We start from the raw sequence: 22,602 nt of genomic DNA on the forward strand, positions 1-22,602 counted from the left end.
GCTAGAGTTAGAAAAGGCAGAGGAACCAGAGATCAAATGGCCAACATCTGTCGGATCATAGAAAAAGCAAGAGAATTCCAGAAAGACATCTATTTCTGCTTTATTGACTACACCAAAGCTTTTGTGTGGATCACAACAAACTGTGGAAAATTCTTCAAGAGATGGGAATACCAGACCACCTTCCCTGCCTCTTGCAAAACCTGTAGTCAGGTCAAGAAGCAACAGTTAGAACCGGACGTGGAACAATGGACTGGTTCCAAATGGGGAAAGGAGTCCGTCGAGGTTGTATATTGTCACCCTGCTTGTTTAACTTCCATGCAGAGTACACCGTCTAAGTAGTGATGCTGTAAACGTGACAAGGGAGCTCTTGGCACATGGAGACGGCCTGAATCTTGCTCCTTCTTTTCCGGCTCCTCATCCCTGCACCCTAGCCTCTCCCTTGAGCTGGCGGAAGAGGGATGAGGGCCTGGATTCCCTTCTGAGGGCTTTCTGTTTCTCTCCTGCGGGCAATTTCACTTTCCCTTTCTGCCTCTGACGGAATGGGTGAGGATCATTCCTCTGAACCAGGTAGTTGGGCTTCTCTGATGCCCTCCTTTGCTGCCCTGGGAAACTGGGGGCTGTCCTGTTAGACTGTCTTAGCGGATCGCTAGCTAATAATTGTTCTTGAACTTCAGGTATGTCACTCGACCTGCATTTCCTGCTGAGGGAGGCACTGACATGCCTTGACATCAGTTGACTTGTCTGTCAACAAAGCCACTTCTACCTGCTCCCCCACCCCCCTCCTTCCCGGCCACCTCTGCCTCCACCCTCCCCAGAACCCAACCCCAGCCTCTGTGCTGGGAGCACTATCTGCCCTGGAGAGAACTACAAAAAAAAAAAAAAAAAAGAAAAAAAAAAAACAAGGGCTTTGAGAAAAGAATCAGATCAGCACGTTTGTGAGGGTGAGTCATCCTTCCAGTGGCCACGATGAAAGGCCATGGAGATTCACACAGCTCGCCTTGACTTTGGGGTTTGACATCTAAGCCCCCTGTCCTCAGGGAAGCCATCTGTAGAGGTGGGGTAGCCCATGCGTCTTCAGGTTTTCTGCTGCAGATCATCCGAGAGGGGTCTGTGTGCCTGCCTCCCGCCCCCTAGTCCTTACCCTCAGTCACAGGCCTAGCCTGGAGAACCACTCCACCCATCCTTGGTTCTTCCAGAAGGATGGTCTGACTTCCCACCTCTTCCCCAGAAGGTCCGTGACTCCAATACCCCCTTCTTAAGTGCATCTTCTCTTCACCCATTCTCTGCACAGTAGAAGACCCCATGCCATGCCATCCTGGGTCAAGTCCCAGCAATGCAACACCATAATAGTGAGCTTGATGGTCACTTCGGCTCTGAGAGCCTCAATGCTTCATCTGTCAAACGGAGGCAATGCCTTCCAGTGGTTGATCGAGGGGTGGTCACCTGAGCGATTGGAGTGGAGGCATTGGTCAATAAGGCAAAGCCGGGTGTTGCAGGGGGTAGGGGGCTCCAACTCCTTGAAGAGATTGTAGCAAACAGGACCTGTCATCTCACCGCCCATCCTCAGGAAGGTGTGGGGACCAGTCGGGCAGGTCTTCAGGGAGGTGACCATGTTTGCTTTGGATCATGGGGCTGGTCTGCACACTTGCTGGCACCACACCCCATGTGTCAGCCTCCAGGAAGCAAGCTTTTCCACTGTGTTTCCTACTGTTTTTCTACCAAGTTGTGTTAGGCTGGGCCAGTGCCCAGGGCAGACACCCCTGAGAATCTGCCCTGTGGGAAGAACCACCCCCTCCCGCAAGTACATGCCAGCTCAGGGCTTACTCTGTACTGGGCACTCACCCATCCCAGCACTGTGTCAATGTCCTCCGTGTGCTAATGTTTGGTTTTCACATTTCCCCAGGGGTCTGAGTTCTCTCAGCAAATATCTACCAAGTGCCTGCTCCCTGCAAAGTCAGAGACATATCAGCAAGCAAAACATCTCAACATCCATGCCCAGGTGAGCCTTCCATCCTAGGCGGGGAGGCAGACCACAGAGAAAACAGGAGACACACATTACAGAGATGCTAGAAGGAGCAAGCATGGCCTCACTGAGCAGAGACTAGATGGAGATTAGACAACAGGCCATGGGCATTGTTATCCCCATTTTACAGATGAGGAGACCAAGGTACAAAAGGACTTGGTCAAGGTCACATAGTTTGTCCTTGAACCCAAGTACTCCGACTTCGGTACATTTAGTTTGTTCTCTAAATGAAGCATCAGGAGCTTTTCCCTAAAAAGGCCTGGGGAGTAAATGTTTTAGGCTCTGCGGACCACACTGGACTCTGACACAAATTCTTTGTTTTTTTACAACCCTCAAAAAATGTGAAAAATATTCCTGCCTCTCGGGCAGCACAAAAACAGGTGCATAGCGTGGCCTTTTGACACTTGCTCTAAGCCATTAGCCTTTCCAACATTCCTAATGCAGCTAAAATTTCTCAGAACTCCGCATGACCCGAGTGAATGGTATTAATCCCATTTTATGGACCAGGAAAGTGAGGCTCAGGAAAGTGAAGTAACTTGGCTATGATTATCGAGGGGCAGAATTCCAGCCCCAGTCTGGCTGGGTCGGCAAGATCCAGGCACTTTCTCCCTTCTGCTTGATGTCTTCCTTTCGACACTGATTTTTAAATCCCTGTTTTAAAATGCAACATTCAAATAAGAGGTTGGGATTAATATATACATCCTACTGTGTATTAGATAGATAAGCAGCCAGAACCTACTGGCACAGGGAATTCAGTATTCTGTAATAGCTTATAAGGGAAGAGAATCTGAAGGATATATGTGTGTGTGGAACTGAATTGCTATGCTGTGCACCTGTAATTAACATGATATTATAAATCAGCTATACTTCAATAAAAAATAAATAAAATGCAATCTTTATGATTCCTCAAAAAATTAAACATAGAATTGACATATGACCCAGCAACTCTACTCCTGGGTATATATTCAGAAGAATTGAAAGCAGGAACTCAAACAGATTTTTGCACACCCTGTGTTCATAGCAGCATGACTCACAGTTGCCAAGTGCAGAGGCCCCTCGTGTCCATGGATGGATGACTGGCATGCAGTCCAAGGAGAGTGCGGTTCATTCATTCAAGGCAATGGTATTCCGCCTTAAGAGGAAGGATATTCTGACAGCTGCTGCAACATGGATGAACCCTGAGGTCACAGTGATCAGCAACAGAAGCCAGCCCTGAAAGAGCAAATATGATTCCCCTTACACGAGGTCCCTAGAGGAGCCAAAGTCATGGGGACAGCAAGCTGGAAGGTGGGGGCCAGGGACTGTGGGAGGGGATGGGAGTGGGTGTGAGAGTGAGCAGTTCATGGGGGCAGAGTTTCGGGTTGGAAAGATAGACACGTTTTGCAGATGGAGCCGTGGCGATGGTTGGACCGCAATGTGAACAGACTTCATGTTACTGACCCATACAATTAAAAATGGTCAAAATGGTACATTCATGTTTTGTGTATTTTTATCACAGTTAAACAAATAAAGCATTCACAAGAGGAATAACACACCAAACTGACCTCCACCCACCCCTGAGTGAACGTCCATCCACGTGACACCAACTTGGCTTGGGGAACAGAGAGACTGCAGAATCAGGGATGCACGCAGGAGGCAGGTGAGGACGACGGAGGCCCCGGGAGGCTCCATCCAGGCAATGGACGCCCCAGTGCCAGGCGTTGGGCAGGGAAGTGGCCAGATAGGTCCACGGTATGACTTGACAGCCCCCAAGGCCCTACCCAGGGCTTCCAGGTCCAAGTTCGAAGCTCTTTCCATCAACCTGACCCCACAGCCACAGTCCCTTGTACTGGGAATCAGAGCAGGGTGGGGCCTGCATTCTGAAAACTGCCCCCTTCCCACTGGTCTTCCCAGGAGGACCCGGCTGAGTCCAGCTGACGGTGCCAACCTGTTTGCCTTCATTGTCGCAGAGAAGCACCGTTGTCACAGGCCAGGGAGGAGCCCCAGAGTAGGCCCTGCAGGAGGCGAGTCATGGCGGGTGTGCCCGGCAGCTCACAAGCTGACCCCGAGTGCACAGCAGGGCACAGGAGGCCACTGCTACGGGAAATCTACGTTTAATGGATAAGCAGTCACTGTGTACTGAGCTCCGATTCTGTGCCTGAGTATTTTGTGTATTTTGTTTAACTCCTACAGTCACCCGAGGAGGAAAGAACCATCATTCCCACTTTCCAGATGAAAAAACTGAGGTTTCCAAAGGCCAGGGGGCCTGCCCAGCATCAATTGGTCAGTTGGGAAGCCCCCTCCGTGGCCCCTCTCAGTCTCTAGCACATTGATTTGACCTCTGACCTTTGAGGGTGCAAGGGGCAAACTCAAGTTCAGAACTTTGGTGGAAAATAATTTCTTTTATTATATAGAAATGTCCAAACTTTATCATCCACCAAAATCATTTGATGTGTATCTCTGATTTTTTATTGCCTTGAGAATACCCTACTCACTGCATTTTGAAAACAATGTGAGAAAGGGGACAATTAAACCAACAGAACTGAAATTTACATTTTGCTTTTCCTGTTTCAGCTTCTTAAAACACAACATGCTTTAAATTAATGGCAAAAATCACTCAAGATTTAATTAAGAATTATTTATCTATGGATTTATAAAAATGTCAAAGTCTTGTTTTTGTAAAAACAACAAAAATTGTGTGTCATTTATTCTGTGGGAGTGCGGGATGAGTGTTATTTAAGAAAAGTTTATTATTTGAAAATAATAAGTATTTATCTTTATTAATTGAAAAAAAAAGTGACAGTCCCTCAGTTATGTCTGGCTCTTTGAGACCCCATGAACTATATAGTCCATGGAATTCTCTAGGCCATAATACTGGAGTGGGTAGCCTTTCCCTTTTCCAGGGGATCTGCCCAACACAGGGATCAAACCCCAGTCTCCCATATTGTAGGTGGATTCTTTACCAACTGAACCACCAGGGAAGCCCAGGAATACTGGAGTGGGTAGCCTTTCCCTTTTCCAGGGGATCTGCCCAACACAGGGATCGAACCCCAGTCTCCCATATTGTAGGTGGATTCTTTACCAACTGAACCACCAGGGAAGCCCAGGAATACTGGAGTGGGTAGCCTTTTCCTTCCCCAGTGGATCTTCCTGACCGAGGAATTGAGCTGCATTGCAGGTGGATTCTTTACCAACTGAGCTACCAGGGAAGTCCAAGTAAACACAACTTACTTTATTTTGTTTTGATGTAATTAACCTCACTCATTTGCTTCTTTTTAAGATTTTATTTATTTATTTTTGGCTGCGCTGGCTCTTCTTTGTTCTGCACAGGCCTCCTCTAGTTGCAGAGAGTGAGGGCTACTCTCTAGTTGAGGCGTGTAGGCTGCTCATTTTGGTAACCTCTCTTGTTGCGGAGCATAGGCTCTAGAATGCGTGGGCCTCCGTAGTTGTGGCTTGAGGGCATATGGAATCTTCCTGCACCTGGGGTTGAACGCATGTTCCCTGCATTGGCAGGCAGATTCCTAGCCATTGCACCACCAGAGAAGTTCAACCCTGCTGGTCTGTACTTTTTAAAATTGTGATAATTCATTCAGGGTAAGGCTGCTGCTGCTGCCGCTGCTGCTAAGTCGTTTTAGTCGTGTCCGACTCTGTGCGACCCCATGGACGGCAGCCCACCAGGCTCCCCTGTCCCTGGGATCCTCCAGGCAAGAACACTGGAGTGGGTTGCCATTTCCTTCTCCAATGCACGAAAGTGAAAAGTGAAAGTGAAGTCGCTCAGTTGGGTCTGACTCTTAGCGATCTTGTCTTTTCACTATCTATAAAAATATTTTTGCTAAATAAAGTATATTAGGACTCCACAATATGTGTACAAGCTGCTTAGAAAAGCATTCTTTTTTTAACTGACTCTTACTGACTGTAAAAATAACTATTTACAATGTGACAACTGGGAGTTCAACATAAACATACCTTTTAATTGGAAATTGTCTTTAATTGCTAGGTTAATTCTAATTACATGTACATGAAATTTAAAACTACATGTTTTAACATAATAATGCCCACTTTCCATAGACTCACCATAGTGTTTCTCCAATTAGTCCATGTTGTCGTAGTTGTTGTCAGTCGCTAAATCGTGTCCAACCCTTTGTGACCCCACGGACTCCAGCACACCAGGCTTCCCTGTCCTTCACTCTCTCCTGGAGTTGCTCAGAGTCATGTCCATTGAGTCAGTTAGTCCATATTACTCTTTAAAAAAAAATTAAAATGTTTGAATAGGAAAAAAAAGAAAGAAAAAGATGACGCTCCTCAGCAGTGAGCCCAGTTTTTGGCAGTGTAGCTCTTAAGCCTGTTCTAGAAGCCAGCTCAGATGAAGCACCTCCTGGCATTATCTGGAAAATGGGTACAGTTTCCAGCCCAATGGGCGCTCCCACCCCAAATAGTGGCTCTGGAAGTACCCGTCCGTGCTGGGTGACTTAGATCAAGTTCCTGGTGGTGGTCTGTCCCACTCCTGAGTGAGCTCTGCAGAGGTCGCTGTTGCCTGCCCTTATGGAGAAGGCCAGTGACAGGAGAGCTGGGTCACCACTGAGCACCTATGCTGTGCTGGGCATGCAGCGGACATGGGTGAGGAGCATGACCAGGAAGAAGGTGTGGGCTGGGTGTATGCTCCTGATGGGAAAAGAGGACATCTGCAAGAAGTTCGATGACAAGGGAAGAGAGACGGTGACAAGAGTGTAGCTTCTAGGGCCAGCATGCTGAAGAAGGGGTTTTTCAGTGCAAGAAGTCTTGAGCAGCCGTTGAGGGTGGAGCCAGCCGAGAGAGTATTAAATTGTGTCCTGCTAAGAGATATGTCCATCCCCTAAGCCCCAGTATCTGCGAATGTGACCTTATTCAGAAGCAGGGTCTTTGCAGATGTAATCAAGTTAACATGAGGTCATACCAGATTAGGATGAGCTCTAAACCCAATCAAACTGGTGTCCTTAAAAGGAAAAGGAAATGTAAATACAGACACAGACAGCGGGAGGACAATGTGATGAGACACCTGGAGGAGACGATCTCGTGAAGATGGAAGCAGATCTCAGTGAGCCCTCTACAAGACAAAGGACACGGGACTGCAGTCACCGCCAGAAGCTAGGAGACAGGTTCGAAAGGAAGCCTCCAGATGCAACTAGCCAGCCCGGCCCACACCTTAATCTTGGACCTCTGGCCTCCAGAACTGTGAGGAAATAAATTTCCGTTGGTTAAGCCACCAATTTGTATCATTTGTTATGACAACCACAGGAAACATACATACACGAGTTAAACAGATGGGCTCTGACATCTCAGAACTGGACACAAAAATCAGACGTGACCTTGTGGTCTGAGCAGAGGGATGAGAACAGGCTACCCCTCCCTTCCACGCTCACCCCTGGGGCAGCAGGGACCCAAAGAATTCCTTGGGGGGTGGGTGTGATATCTGCTGGAGAATCTCCTGTCCACTACCAAAGAAGGCATGTCCGAGGAGTGTCAGAACAGGATAGGAAACCTCTGTCTGGTCAGAGAAGCTCCCTAAAGCAAAGGCAACTCCTTTCCTGCCTAAATACCAGCACTTGGGTTCCCCTGGGAAAGAAAACAAAAAGACTGCAGAAAACAGCAGGGAAAAGAGCATTGGGTGGACGGTTTCCATTTTCCCAGGTGTCTGCGTCACCAGTCCAACATGCTGGAACCCCTCATTTGTTACCGGGTGGCTGACTGCACAGCCATAAATCCACCTGTACCAACCCATAAACCTGCCAAAGCCAGGAGGCGACTCTAACTTAGTCATGTAAGCCTGTGCTCAGACGTCAGCTGGCTCAGTGGCCAGGACCATTGCAACCACCGGACACAGCAAAACGGAGAATCTCAGGCCACCTAGGGTGCCTGCCCTGACGTCCACATAGCTGGGTTTGGGTTTCCAAAGCCAGCTCAGAGGGAGTGTTCAGATTTTCTCCTGAGAGGAGAGTTTGTAATTTTTATGAAGATGATTATTCCTTCCTTTTAAATTATTTTTTATAACATTCTTTTAAAAGTCAGTGTTGCAAGCCTTGTGTTTATCACCACACCTCTTCCCATCTCCCATTCCCTCCCCATTGAGTTACTTTCAAATGTCTTAACTGTTTTATTTTTTAATCTTTACCTTCACTTTTTTACCTGATATGATTACTACACTATTTCTTGTTTGTTTGTTTTTTCCATTTTAGCTCACTTATTAAAGTACCCTCCACCATCCTCCATACACTCTCAGACTCTTCCACACTACTTATCATCTTCACAATTATATCTCAATCTTTGGCCAAATCACTGTTTAGGATTGGCATTACTATGACTCCATAAATGTCGCAAGAAAGTCTCTTACAGCACTAAGATACTCTTTCTTTTCTTGTGCAAATTTTTGTTCCTCCTGAAGTTAATTATTGACTCTTTTTTTTTTCATGCACTTAATTTTTTATGTACTGTGGACCACTTGGGCTTCCCTAGTGGCTCAGATGGTAAAGAATCTGCCTGCAGTGTGAGAGACCTGGGTTCAATCCCTGGGTCGGGAAGATCCCCAGGAGAAGGGCATGGCAACCCACTCCAGTATTCTTGCCTGGAAAATCCCATGGACAGAGGAGCTTGGCAGGCTACAGTCCATGGAGTTGCAAAGAGTCATACACAGCTGAGTGACTAACACACATGCATGGACCACTTCTTCCCCAGTGTTAGAATCCGACAAAGCTGAAAACTCATCCCAACCAAACCACGCACATCAGGTAAGCATGCTTGTCTTGTTTTGTTGTTTGTTTTTCCAGTGGAGACATCCTGGCTGGAGCTCCCTGTCCTCCCATTTGTATCTGGACTGGCTGACTCTTTGGCTGTGGCATAGCTGTCCTCCCTAGAGTTTCCTTCAACTTCAATGAGAATGCCTTTACATTTTTCTGTGCTATATACAGTGTGTTCTGGGTCCCATGTCTTTCTCTTTCTAGGTTTATTTTCTTACTCAAGTGAAGCACACCCTCCTGTAGCTTCCTAAAAAAGGATGCATGTGGGGTGCAATTTTTAGTTCTTGAAAATGTTACATATTTTCAAGCATCTTTATTCTGTCCTTTGTTTGACAGTTTATATAGATAAAGAATTCCAAGTAAAACTTTTTAAAATTTTGAAGGCGTTGCCCCCACTATTTTCTGCTTTCCAGTGGTGACTGCAGCCATGAAATTAAAAGCGCTTACTCCATGGAAGAAAAGTTATGTCCAACCTAGACAGCATATTCAAAAGCAGAGACATTACTTGGCCGACTAAGGTCCGTCTAGTCAAGGCTATGGTTTTTCCTGTGGTCATGTATGGATGTGAGAGTTGGACTGTGCAGAAGGCTGAGCGCCGAAGAACTGATGCTTTTGAAGTGTGGTGTTGGAGAAGACTCTTGAGAGTCCCTTGGACTGTAAGGAGATCCAACCAGTCCATTCTGAAGGAGATCAGCCCTGGGATTTCTTTGGAAGGAATGATGCTAAAGCTGAAACTCCAGTACTTTGGCCACCTCATGCAAAGAGTTGACTCATTGGAAAAGACTCTGATGCTGGGAGGGATTGGGGGCAGGAGGAGAAGGGGACAAGAGAGGATGAGATAGCTGGATGGCATCACTGACTCTATGGACATGAGTCTGAGTGAACTCCGGGAGTTGGTGATGGACAGGGAGGCCTGGCGTGCTGTGATTCATGGGATCGCAAAGAGTCGGACATGACTGAGCGACTGAACTGAACTGAACTGAACACTGTTGAGAAATTCTGATGCGTTGAATATCCCAGTGTTTTTCTTCTATAAATGGTTTGAATTTTTTAACCTCTTGTGTTTTGAAATTTCAACATGATGCTCCTTGTTTCATGTTCTATTGAGAAACTTGGTTCACGCTTTCAATCAAGAAAATCATGTCCTGCAATTCCAGTGAATTTATTTCCATTGTTTCTTTGGCAACTTTTTCTTCTGTTAAGCAGCAATCTTCATTGTTGACCCAGAACAACCAAAAAGCAAAATAAAGAAAATTTTTAAAAAAATAAACAACTCACAATGCTAGGTGCTGGTGAGGTTGCAAAGCAAATGAAGTTTGCATAAATCACTGACAAGAGCACAGAATAGTATAGCCACTTTGGAGAATAGGTTGGCAGTTTGTCTCTCTCTCTTTCTTTCTTTTTTTTTTTTTTTGGTTGTGACATGCAGCTTGTGGGATCTTAGTTCCCCAAGCAGCGTCCCTGCAGTGGAGGTGCAGAATCCTAACCACTAGACTGCCAGGTAAGTCCCAGATTGGCAGCCTTCAATGCAGGAGACCTGGCTTTGATCCCTGGGTTGGGAAGATCCCCTGGAGAAGGGAAAGGTTATTCACTCCAATATTCTGACCTAGAGAATTCCATAGACTGTACAGTCCATGGGGTCACAGAGTCAGACATGACTGAGTGACTTTCATTTTTACTTTCAGGATAAAGTTAAATATAGACTCACCAAATGACCTCGCAAGTCTAATCTTAGATATTCAGCCAAGAAATAAAGACTAATGTTTACAGGGACTTCCTTGGTGGCCCAGTGGTTAAGAATCCACCTTGCAATGCAGGGGACTAGGGTTCAATCCCTGGTCAGGGAACTAAGATCCCACATGCCACGGAGCAGCTAACCCCTCATTGCACTAGAGAGTCCATGCACCACAATGCAAGATCCCACATGCTAGCAACTAAGATCTGATGTGCATGCATGCTCAGGCCTGTCTGCCTGTTTGCAGCCCCACAGGCTGCAGCCCACCAGATTCCTCTATCCATTGGATTTTTCCCAGCAAGAATATTGGAGTGGGTTGCCATTTCTTCCTCCAGGGGATCTTCCCAACCAGGGATTGAACCTGTGTCTCCTGCACTGGCAGGTAGATTCTTTACCACTGAGCCACCTGGGAATCCTTTAGGACCTGATGCAGCTAAATAAATAAATATTTTAAAAATAAAACTAATGTTTACACCAAAACTTGTATGCAAATGTTTATGGCAACTTTATTCATAATCACCCCAAACTAGAGACAAACCAACAGTCTGTCTATCAGCCGGATGACAAGGAAGATACCACAGACATGTACATGCAACAACATGGACTCAACGCAAATGCATTATGCCGCGTGGAAATGCCGCATTCAGCAGCCACATCCTCCCTGTGGAAGCGGGAGGTTCCATTGAGATGGCATTCTGGAAATTCATTCAGTGGAGACTGGAATGGTCACTGGTTGCCAGGGGCTAGGGCGGAAGCAGGAGGCTGACTGTAAAGAGGTAGGGAGGGGTTCGGGGTGGTGGACGTCTGTTCTAGATTGTGTGGTGGTAACACAACTGAGTACATGAGTCAAAACTCGTGCAGAACTGAGTTTTACTCTATGCCAGTTGTATCCCAATAAAGTGTTTATTGCTAAGTCATGTCTGACTCGTTGCAGCCCCATGGACTGTAGCCCACCAGGCTCCTCAGTCCATGGGATTCTCCAGGCAAGAAGACTGGAGTGGATTGCCGTTCCCTTCTCCAGATCTTCCAAACCGATGGATCAAACCTGGGTCTCTCCCATTGCGGGTAGATTCTTTACCATCTGAGCTACCAAGGAAGCAGTTGAGGGACTTCCCTGGTGACCCAGTGGGTAAGAGTCCACCTTGCAACGCAAGGGACGATCCCCGGTCAGGGAACTAAGATCCCACACGCCGTGGAGCAACAAAGCCCATGGGCTGCAACTACTGAGCCCACGTGCCACAACTAGAGAGTCCATGCATCAAAGAAAGATCCTGCATGCTGCAGCTAAGACCTGAGGCAGCCAACTAAATAAATCAATTTAGCAAAATAAAATATTTCTGTTACTTTCTAAAAAAGAATAATATATAAGTTGAAGTCAGATACACGTGGGAAGTGCACTCACACTGATTTGTGAGTCCTTGAGAGATGAACAGTCAAGGTCCTGAGCCAATGTCCTGCAGGACATTATCCAAGAGGATTCTCCTTCCCAGCCTTTTTCCAAGTGACAGGCTTGACACACGTCACCCTCAATGATACTGACAGTCTGTGATCTGCAGGAGGTTAGGCCACGCCCTCTCTAAAGGTGGTCCCAGGCAGCAGTCACCTTGCTTGGCATTTATGTTTCTTTGCAGAAGGCGGACTCCTCTACCAGCTTCGTGGACTGACTCAGGTCTTCTCCAGGCCAGGAAATGAGGAGGGCGGACAGGATGCCTGTGGTCCACACCCTCTGGGAAAGAGCAGCTCCGGCTGGGGAGGGACATTGAGTCCCCACCTGGGGAGAGTGCGGCCCCCACCCACAGGGCCTGATGCCAGCCAGGGGACCATGGCCACCATCATGAAGGCAAACTCTGGTTCAGACTCAGACTGTGTCCATTTCACGAGACCACTTGAAGGAGGGGTGCAAGGTCTCCATGTGCAGCAGGAGCCTGCAGAGGAAAACAGAAATTGGCATGCTTCCTTCAGACCCTCACCCTTGGCCAACAGGGTGCCAGGGGGTCAGAGCCCGGTACCAGCCAGGATCAGAGGATCAGAGTGTGGCAGGGTCCAAGGGCCCCCCAGCTCAGTTCCCACTGCAACAGCCTTCCAGGTGTTTGCCAAGCACAGTTAGGAAGGTGACTCACTCAGCCCACGTGGGGGATGCTCACACAGAGCACAGGCTGCCGAGGAAAGTGCCAGAGCACGTGGGTACTGTTCCTCCTCTGGCTCCACTGGGAGGCTGCCAGGAGGGCCCTGCCCTGCCCCCACCCCATGCAGAGGATGCCCCTGGGCCTACTATAGGCCAGTCCAGCTATTAAAAATAGTCCCAGTCTGCAGCCAGAATCAATAAACACCATCATATTTTCCACACCAGGCAGCAGCACAGATTGACAAGGAAATCATGGTGACTTTCCTAGTCTCCTCTGCGCAGCCTGCCCGCGGCAAAGGGGAGCTTTGTGAACAGGACTGAGGCCCCTGAATCTCACACTGCGGCTCCAAACGCTTTCCAAAGGTAGGTCAGGCAGGACCATGGTGCCCAACCTGGGAGAGGAGCTAGCCTCACACTTTTTTTCATATTCTGTGACATTTAAATCATACGTTTCTTATTTCTGAGAAGACCAAATTAATGACAACGTAGATGAAACAAGTCTACAAAGTTGGTCTACAAAGGGACGGTTCCCTTGTTGGGGCGCTAAGATCCCACATATCCCGGAGTAACTAAGCCTACATGCCACAGCTAGAAAAGAGCCCAAGCGCGAGATAAGCACCCATCACAAAGTTTAAAAAATTAAAAAATTAACAATAAAAAGAAAGTATATTCAGTTTCTCAAAAGTCCTGGTTGATGTGCAACCATTTCATAAATAAGAACATAAAATCAGGTATAATAGTACTCCTTGGTCAAGGTACTATTTAAAAAGCTTTCTTCCTCCACGTTTGATGCGTTAACTCCCCCTATTGTTTCCTAGGACTGCCTTAACATTGTTGTTGTTTAGTCTCTAAGTCATGTCTCACTTTCAGACCCCATGGACTGCAGTATGTCAGGCTCCCCTGTCCTTCGTTATCTCCCAGAGTTTGCTCAAACTTGTGTCCATTGAGTCACTGATGTTAGCTAACCATCTCATCCTCTGTTGCCTCCTTCTCCTCCCGCCTTCAATCTTTCCCAGCATCAGAGTCTTTTCCAATGAATCAACTCTTTGCATTAGGTGGCCAAAATATTGGAGCTTCAGCTTCAGCACAGTCCTTCCACTATATATTCAAGGCTTATTTCCTTTAGAATTGGCTGGTTTGATCCCCCTGCCATCCAAGGGACTCTCAAGAGTCTTCTCCAACATCACAGTTCAAAAGCATCAATTTTTCAGCACTCAGCCATATTTTTGGTCCAACTCTGACATCCGTACACTACTACGGGAAAAATAAAGTACCACGAACTGGGACTTGGACAACAGAAATTTACCCTTAGCTCTAGAGACTAGAACTCCAAAATCAAGGCATGAAAAGAGCCACGCTGTCTCCGAAGTCTCCAGGGGAGGGTCCTTCCTGGCCTCTGCCAGCATGCTTGCCATCCTTGGCTGGCAGATGCATCTCCCAGTCACATGGTCGTCTTCTCCCGTGTCTTCTCACTGCCTCCCTCTGTAGCTGTCTGTCCTTGTCTAATTTCCCCTTTTTAAGGATGCCAGTCATATTAGGGTAGGGTCTACACAATGCCTCATTTTCTTTCATTTTTTTAAAAGGCTGCTATGTTGCTATGCTCAGTTGCTCAGTTGTCTAACTCTTTGCAATCCCATGGACTGTAGCCTACCAGGCTCCTTTGTCCATGGAATTTCCCAGACAAGAATACTGGAGCAGGTTGTCATTTCCTCCTCCATGAGATCTTCCCAACCAGGGATCAAACCCCTATGTCTTGCATCTCCTGCATTGGCAGGCAGATTCTTTACCACCGTGCCACCTGGCAAGCCCCTTTTTGCAAATAAATTGGTTAATTCCAGGTGGTGTAGAATTCAGGATAGAACAAAGACTAAAGAACACACTCTGGCAGAAATATTCTGGGCTGGCTAGGAATGGCTAAGAAGTCCTAAGGACAAGATGAGCCAGCATATGCTTTTTTTTCATGCAAGTTTATTAATCAATGGACAATAGGTTCCAAGACAACACTTCATTCTATTATCAGCTCTAGGTGGCAACAGACATTATAGCAGGACATCCAGGTGTTTAAACAAGAATGGAATGAAGGATCGTCATTGCCTTAGGCACAAGGAACAGCTTACTTTTTGCCAGATTTCGTAATTCCACCTGTGGTCAAGCGGCCTTTCCCCACAGCCTTCGCTTTTAGCTCCTAGAGTTTCTTCCGCTCCTCCTTCTGTATCCGCTTGAACTCCTTATCTTGTCCATCTTCTTGGCTTTCTTCTTGGGCTGCTTCAGGGGCTTCTTCTTGCCTCCTTCAGGGTCCGACATGGCGCCTGCCATGCCTCATTTTCTTTTGATCACCTCTATAAAGACCCTGAATCCCAATAAGGTCATGTTCTGAGATATAGGGGATAAGAACCCCAACATGTCTTTGGGGGATCACATAAATAATCCATAGCACTGCCTAGCTTCTCCTGGAGGAGCAGAGGTGGGAGAGGGAGGAGAGACATGTGGGAAGATGTGGGGAGAAGCCTAACCTGCTCTAGGCACACCCACTTCACTTTCGTGGTTTGTACCCATAAAACATGCAGCGCAGACAGAACAAAAGAATTAAAACGCAAAACCAGAGCACAGACCCTGATGGTGCCAAAGACGCAGTGGTGAGAACATTACCTGAAGAAGTTGGTTTTTTTGTTGTTGTTCAGTTGCTAAGTTATGTCCAACTCTTTGTGACCCTGTGGATTGCAGCATGCCAGGCTTCTCTGTCCTTCACTATCTCCCAGAGTTTGCTCAAACTCAGGTCTATTGAGTCAGTGATACTATCTAACCATCTTATCCTCTGCCTTCTCTTTTTGCCTTCAATCTTTCCCAGCATCAGGGTCTTTTTCAATAAGTCGGCTCTTCCCATCAGGTGGCCAAAATATTGGAGCTTCAGCTCCAGCATCAGTCATTCCAGTGAATATTCAGGGTTGATTTCCTTTAGGATTGACTGGTTTGATCTCCTTGCTGTCCACGGGACTCTCAAGAGTCTTCTCCAACACCACAGTTCAAAAGCATCAATGCTTTGTCATTCAGCCTTCTTACAGTCCAACTGTCACGTCCGTACATGGCTACTGGGAAAACCATAGCTTTGACTATATGGACCTTTGTTGGCTGATGGCTTTTTGTGATTTGTCTCTAAAGTGTTTGGGGTCTGAAGTCCATCCAGTCTGAGTCAAGTTTCAGGTGGGGCAGTAGGTCATGGGCCCTGAAAGAGCATCTGGCTCCCGGGGCACAGGCCTGGGGAGACCCACCCTCTGGCAGGTGGACCCTAGTGACTTTCCCAGGAGAAGAGAAGCATGGTTCAAGGTTACACGCGGCCTGTTCCTGACTCTGTGGATGGAGCACACTGTTACCGTCTGTGATGCAGTGAGTGGGTCCTTTCAGCAGCACCATCTACGTTTCACAGCCCATGAGGCTGCCAGCCAGGTCTCAGGCTTCAGAGGTATTGGCCGCTGTGAGGCTAGGAAGCCTCAACCTTAAAACCTGGTACTGGAGAAAACACGTACAAGGCTGTCTGTTGGGGCCTGTCTGTCCTCCCTGTGCTGACACGACTCAAAAATCACATGATGCTTTGGGTGCCTTTGTTCAGGAGCAGCCTGGGGATGGCAGCGGTCTCAGCCTGCTAGACTCTGGTTAGAAATGGTGACATCTGAGTGTCAAGGCAATACCATCTGTTCCCAAAGTCGGGCTCAGCAGGATCACGGCTGATCCATCCTCGCAGTCCATCTCCCAGGTTTCTCTCTGGCTTCCTCTCGTGTCCTCTGGGAAGACGCCCCCCAGGCTCACCAGAGCAGTCGTCAGCACCTGGCTCGCTCGTACAGGGCCTGAAAGAGGGCCCGTGGGCAGGTGTTGTTAGGAGAGGGCCCCAGAGAGCCCCAGGAAATACTGGAGGAGGAAATACACTGCAAGACACAGGGGAGGTGGGTCACGAGGACTTGGGCCCCCTGGGCATCAGAGTTGTCAGGTGAGGCCAGACAGGGAGCAGCCTTGCCCGTCCACCCCTTGCTCCCATAGTCAAGCGGTCACTTCCGCATCTCCTGGCACCACCAGCATGCCAGGTGGGCTCCATGTGGAGAAGCCAGGGGCAGGAAGTGAACAGGGTTCCCCCAGACCTGCTCCCACAGCGGCAGCTGGGACCTGGGGCACAGGGCACAGGGGGCGTTGGGCATACCAGTCCCCCAAGACATTCCTTCCCTGCAGGGGCAGAGATGGTAATAAGCGAGTGGGCAGGCCCTGCAGTTGTGTCTGGGTCCTGGGAACCAGGCCTCAGCCAGCAGGGGAGGCATTGGAGAGCAGTTGGAGGCAGGGTGGGGATGGGGGAGGCCACCTTGCCTCCACTGACTCATGGAGGCAGGAAACACTCCTCTCTGGAGCCATGGAAGGCCCCAGATCTGTGCCCTACATCACCAGCTGACCCCGAGCTGGTGGTAGAGGGCTTCCTGACCGGCCCTCCCAAATGAGTGCAAACTGGGTGTGAGATGATGAAAACATCCATGTATTCCATACCTGCTTCGAGGCTGGGACTCCTTCTGTAGTATTTTATTGACTGTCTGGGATCTTGCAGGGCAAGCATGTGTGGGCCCCATTTTTGAGGAGGACCCCAGGGCTCAGGGGGGTTGGCATCAGCAAAATCCACACAGCAGGTGTGAGGTTCGGAATGCAGGGCTGTCCACACCCTCGTTAGCCAGGCCTAGGTCACCTTGCTCTGTCGACACCTGGCCAGGACCCCAGGAGAGGGAGTGCCCTGCAGGAAGACGTGCAGGGGGCCCTGCCATGGTGAGTGGGTGTGTGAGTGTGTGCACGTGTGCATATGCACGCAGTGGGACAAGGAAGAGCCACACACCCTCAGAACTGCCTGCTTTGGTTCTCATTCAAACCTACGCAGGGAAAAAAACAAAACCAGGATGCCCAGTTAAACTTGCACTTGGATGTCAGATAAACAGATACTGCATACAATATACTTATACCAACAAATTATTTGTGTTTATCTCGAATTCACATTTAACTGGGTGTTCTGAATCTTACCACTGGCTCTCATGGGCTGTCAGCTGGTCTATTCCTTGCATTAAATACCATTAAATACCATGTTTTAATAATTTAGAGGGGTTTCTGTATAGTGGGATGCTGAGTTATACTCAGGGAAAATAACCTGGACAGAAATACACTAAATTGTTAATAGCCCTTGTCTCTGGTTTGTGGGCTTACAGATGGTCTTATTTCCTTATTTATACTTTTCTATGTTTTCTAATTTTTTCAGCTCACGTCTACTTCACAGAAAATATTTTAATGACTCCAATAACAATTACTCTCTCCTCCTTGGCACCTGAGTCCAAAGGGCAGATTCTGCCAGCATGGGGGAGGGGATGGAGTGGACTTTGGCAGCTGTGGGTCCCAGGCCATGTGAATAATTAACCCTCAAGAGGGAGTCTTGAGGGGCTGATGAGGGTCTGAGTGCCTGGAGAAATGGGGCTGTGATGAGAGCAGTGATTGGAAAGAGTGGTTCAAAGGCAGTTCACGAATTGGCCACTTTGGATGAAAGGACTGTACAGGGGGCAGCCCTGCCAGGTGCAAAGGCTGCTACCCACCTGGAAACAAGGAAGATTCAGGATGCTCTCTGGTGGAGAAGCTAAACTGCACCCACCAAGGGGCACACGTGCAGTAGGAACGCCACTAACATCGGCTACAGAAGCATATTCCCTGACAAAACTTCCACTTCTTCCTAAAAGAAAAATGAAGATCACAAGACCAGGTGTGGATTACAACCTCTTTTTTTTTTTTTTAAGGAAAGGGCTTGCATCCATCCCCTTAGAAAAGAGTCGTAAGGCCATAAGCAAAATGAGCACTTGTCCTCTCTGGGTGCCTCTGCAGACTGTCTGCAGGAAATCAGGAGCTGAGAGGTCCCACATGCAAGCCACGGGGTTGAGGGGCGGGGTTAGGCATCCTTCTAGGGGGCTGTCTTCATGCAAAGCCCATCCCTCTGCATCTCCTGGCAAAATACTCCTTCTGCCATTTGAGACATCCATCATTGTAATCAGTGCTTCTGCTATAAATCTGTCAGTCTGTAATCTGATACATTCTTTATTGCCTACACACATCCCATAGCAGTCATCTAAAACAATGATGTATTTTTCACTTGCTGGCCAAAGTCAGCCAATAAAATGAAAATTGCTTGTTTGTTATTCACTTCACAAATTCAGGTAGTTGATCCAGGCGTCATAGAGTTCGTTTTTCACTTATTTCCATATTAACCTTAAAATTACAAACAAACAAAACAATAACTCTCTGTACTTGTGATATAATTCAATAAAAGACTTCAGAGTGGGTACCCTGAAGCTCCAGCTAGGTCCTGGCCTCTGGCTAAATGCAGTGGGCACCTCCTTCCAGATTGTGCCAGGTGGTCTGGTGGCAAAGCCTCCATGCTCCCAGTACAGGGGGCCTGGGTTCGTTCCCTGGTCAGGGAACTAGATCCCACACGCCACAACTAAATATCTCACATGCCTCAACGAAGATCGAAGATGCCATGTGCTGAAACTAAGACCTGGCACAGCCAAATAAATAAATATTTTTAAAAGAAAAGTGTGGGGCAGGATCGCAGAGCCCACCCCTCGCTCATGCCCCAGGGCCTGGGGAAGAGAAAGCCCTGATTGATTCAGTTCTTGCTGGGGTGTCCACTCCTGACAAGGGGTTAACCTCACCCCTTCAGAACTGCTTGGGCCAAATGTGAGTGTGTATATATACACGTGAGTGTGGTAGGGGAGGCAGGCCATCCCCCGCAGAGAGCAGACACTTCAGGAAGCTCCCTGCGCCCGTTTCCTTTTCTTTAAAGTGCTTGAGTGTCTGACAGTGGCTGTGTGACTCTGTTTTGTCAGTGATCAGGAAGGTGAAGTCACCCACGGCTTCTGGACAAGGCGATACAAGAGCTGTGAGAATAGAAGCCCTTTGCCACCTGCCCCTCCCTGCACTGGGTGTTGCCCTAGGAGTATGTGATTCCTGGAACCCCTGCAGCCATCTTGTCACTGTGGGGAAAGCCAAGAAAATCTCACCAACCCAGTGCCCTCCCTCCATAGCTCATGAAATGATCGAAGGCATTGCTATTAACTACGCTTCCATTTTTAAAATGCAAAAAAGCAAAAAAATGCAAAACCAATATTTTTTAAAATTAAAAAAAGCGAAACCAATATTTTTTAAAATTAAAAAATAAATAAATAAAATGCAAAAAAAAGAAATTTTTTAAAGAAAGTTTTGCTTTAGCTTCTGAGAGTTAGAGATTCTATTATTTATGACCAAAAGCACCCTATAACTACAGCCATTCTGTTGACAGACAAATAAATGGTCAGGAGGCCAGCTTAGTCATCTGCGTAGAATTTGGCTGAGACCTGTTCTGACACCTTTCTACTCAGGTACTATAAATGAAAACTTTGCCCCTTGACATCTCCCCAGCTCCCCGTTACCACACGACTATAACCTTCGGTGTGTGAAATGATTCCCGGTTGCCATGGGGACCGAGACACCTGCAGTGGAAACAGACTGCACAGTGGGGTTGAAGGTCAGTCTAGGAGTAGGGTGTGGGAAGGCAGATTCTCCTGGCCCTTCTCTTTAATGGCCTAATTGTTATTTCGCACACAATAGTCTAATTATTTCCCTAAGGTTGGGGACAACGGCTTGCCTGGAACGACTTGCTGAGCTGTCACAGGTCCCGTCCTTTGGACTCCTACTGTGCCTAGCAGGGGCTGGCAGCCCCCATAGCAGAGGTGGACGCTGGCTTAGCACCCCTGGAACAGCAAGGGGGGCCAAGGGGAAGCTGCCCTTAATCTCACCCTCCACAGGACTGGACCTGGGCAGCATGGCTGGAGGTGTAAAGGTTCTATTTCTAGAACTCTCCAACCTGCCTGCCAACCTCCAGGTCTCACTGCAGGCAGGCAGGTGGGCAAGAACCCTTATGAGATGCCCACTGACTTCATCGTCCACCCCACTGCTCTCAAAGCAGGAAAGGCTCTTATAACACTTCCAGGACCAACAATCAGGCCTGATTTGGTTTCATCTGACCCCTATTCTTTCATTCAATATATATTTATGGAGCATATTTCTCGGCTTTCAGGCGGGGATGCCTATGGTGGGCAGAATAACGCCCCCTTCACCCCTCTCCACCCAGGGTTGATGATGATCCTGGCCCTGAGACCTGTGTCATTTCTTCTGGCAGCAGGGACCCTGCAGCTGTAGTTCAGGTAAGGATTGTGAGCTGGGAGACCATTCTGGATTATCCACATGGGCCCAACGTCATCCCAGGGGAAGAGAGTCAGTGAAGGAGACCTTCAGGGAAGCAGAGAGGGAGGGATGTGATGGCTGGCTTTGAGGCTAGAGGAAGGGGCCAGAAAGCCAGGAAGGTGAGCAGCTTCTAGAAGCTGGGAAAGGATTCTTCCCCAGGATTTACAGAAGGAACCTCCCTGCTGCCACTTCAGCCAGGCCCCCATCAGACCTCTGACCTCCAGCACTGAGAGCTGATAAATGCAAGCTGTCTTAAGCCAAGTGTAACAGCAGCCACGGGGAACCAGCCCAGTGGCCTCTCATTGACCTCCAACCCCAGATCCCACTTCCTCCCTGTGCTTCACACCTTCCTCCTGCCACCTTTAAATCCAGACTTTGCTCTTCCAATACAGGCTCTGATCAAACCAGTCCTAAAGGAAATCAACCCTGAATATTTATTGGAAGGACGGATGCTGAAGCTCCAGTACTTTGGCCACCTGATGTGAAGAGCTGACTCATTGGAAAAGACCCTGATGCTGGGAAATACTGAGGGCAGGAGGAGAAGGGGGAGACAGAGGATGAGATGGTTGGGTGGTATCATGGACTCAGTGGACATGAGTTTGAGCAAACTCCAGGAGATGGTGAAGGACAGGGAAGCCTGGCGTGCTGCAGCCCCTAGGGTCACAAAGAGCTGGACATGACTTAGCAACTGAACAACAACTCATATACCACATAATTCAGTCATTTAAGGTGTTCAATGCAGTGGCTTTCAGTACATTCACAGAGTTGTACAACCATCTCCCAGCCATCTCCACGGTCAATTTTAGAACCTTCATCACTTTCAAAAGAAACACTCTACCCTTTCAGTAACACCCTGCAATTCCCCTCAGCCCCCAGGCCCTGGAAACCAAAACACTGTTTTTCTATGTCTGTGCCTGTTCTGGGCATTTCATATGAGTGGAGTCATGTAACACATTTCTTCTCGCCCTTCCTTTTCCTCCTCGCCACCTCCAACCCTCCACCGCTTCCTGCACCCATCTGCCTGGCACTGTCTTCTCTCGATGGGGCAGTGGGGGGAGGGCGTGTCACCTATTATGAGTGTTATTGTTGCCTGTTCTGGTGGTTGGGGCAGAGGTGTTGGGGAGATACTTTCACCGTTTCCTTCAATGCAGACACTCGGGAGAGTCCCACAAGTGAGGCAGGGCATTGTCCTATTGGCCCCAGTCACACCTGGATGTGGGGAGGACTTCCTGGAGAATGTGGCCAGGACTGCGTGGAGGAGGAGGGAGGGGGGGAGCAGGCCAGCCAGGAAGCTCTAGGAGGAAGGGCACGGGTGTGTAAGAAGGGCTGCCAGCCCCTCAGGGGGCAGGACGGAGGCCCAGAATGGTAACTGGAAGTGGGGCTGGACACAGGCTAGAGGAAGCGGCCTTCATGGGGGCAAAAGGAGCACTGAAGGGCCTGGGGGCGTCAGGCCTGGGAAGGAGAGTCAAGTTCCTTTAGAGGCCGCTGGCCCCTGAAGGGAGAGAAGACAGAAGGTAAGATGGAAGGAGGCCTAGAGCCTCCCAGAGGGACATTCCTGGCTGGTGTCCTGAATTAACCTCATGAGTTAATTCATGCTCAGAGCACGGAAGAGGCCAAAGTTCCTGTCAGGTGCCCTGGTGAGCACTCACAGCCACCTAACAGAGTCCTCTGCACTTTGCACCCGGGA

General features: G+C 48.4%; 1 pseudogene; it reads right to left on the bottom strand.

Moving 5' to 3' along the window:
* Positions 1-14,745: 14,745 nt before the first annotated feature.
* LOC138436036 (translation machinery-associated protein 7-like) lies at positions 14,746-14,936 on the bottom strand (annotated as a pseudogene).
* Positions 14,937-22,602: the final 7,666 nt, after the last annotated feature.

Source organism: Ovis canadensis, chromosome 1 (genome assembly GCF_042477335.2).
Source record: "Ovis canadensis isolate MfBH-ARS-UI-01 breed Bighorn chromosome 1, ARS-UI_OviCan_v2, whole genome shotgun sequence".
Lineage (NCBI taxonomy): Eukaryota > Metazoa > Chordata > Mammalia > Artiodactyla > Bovidae > Ovis > Ovis canadensis.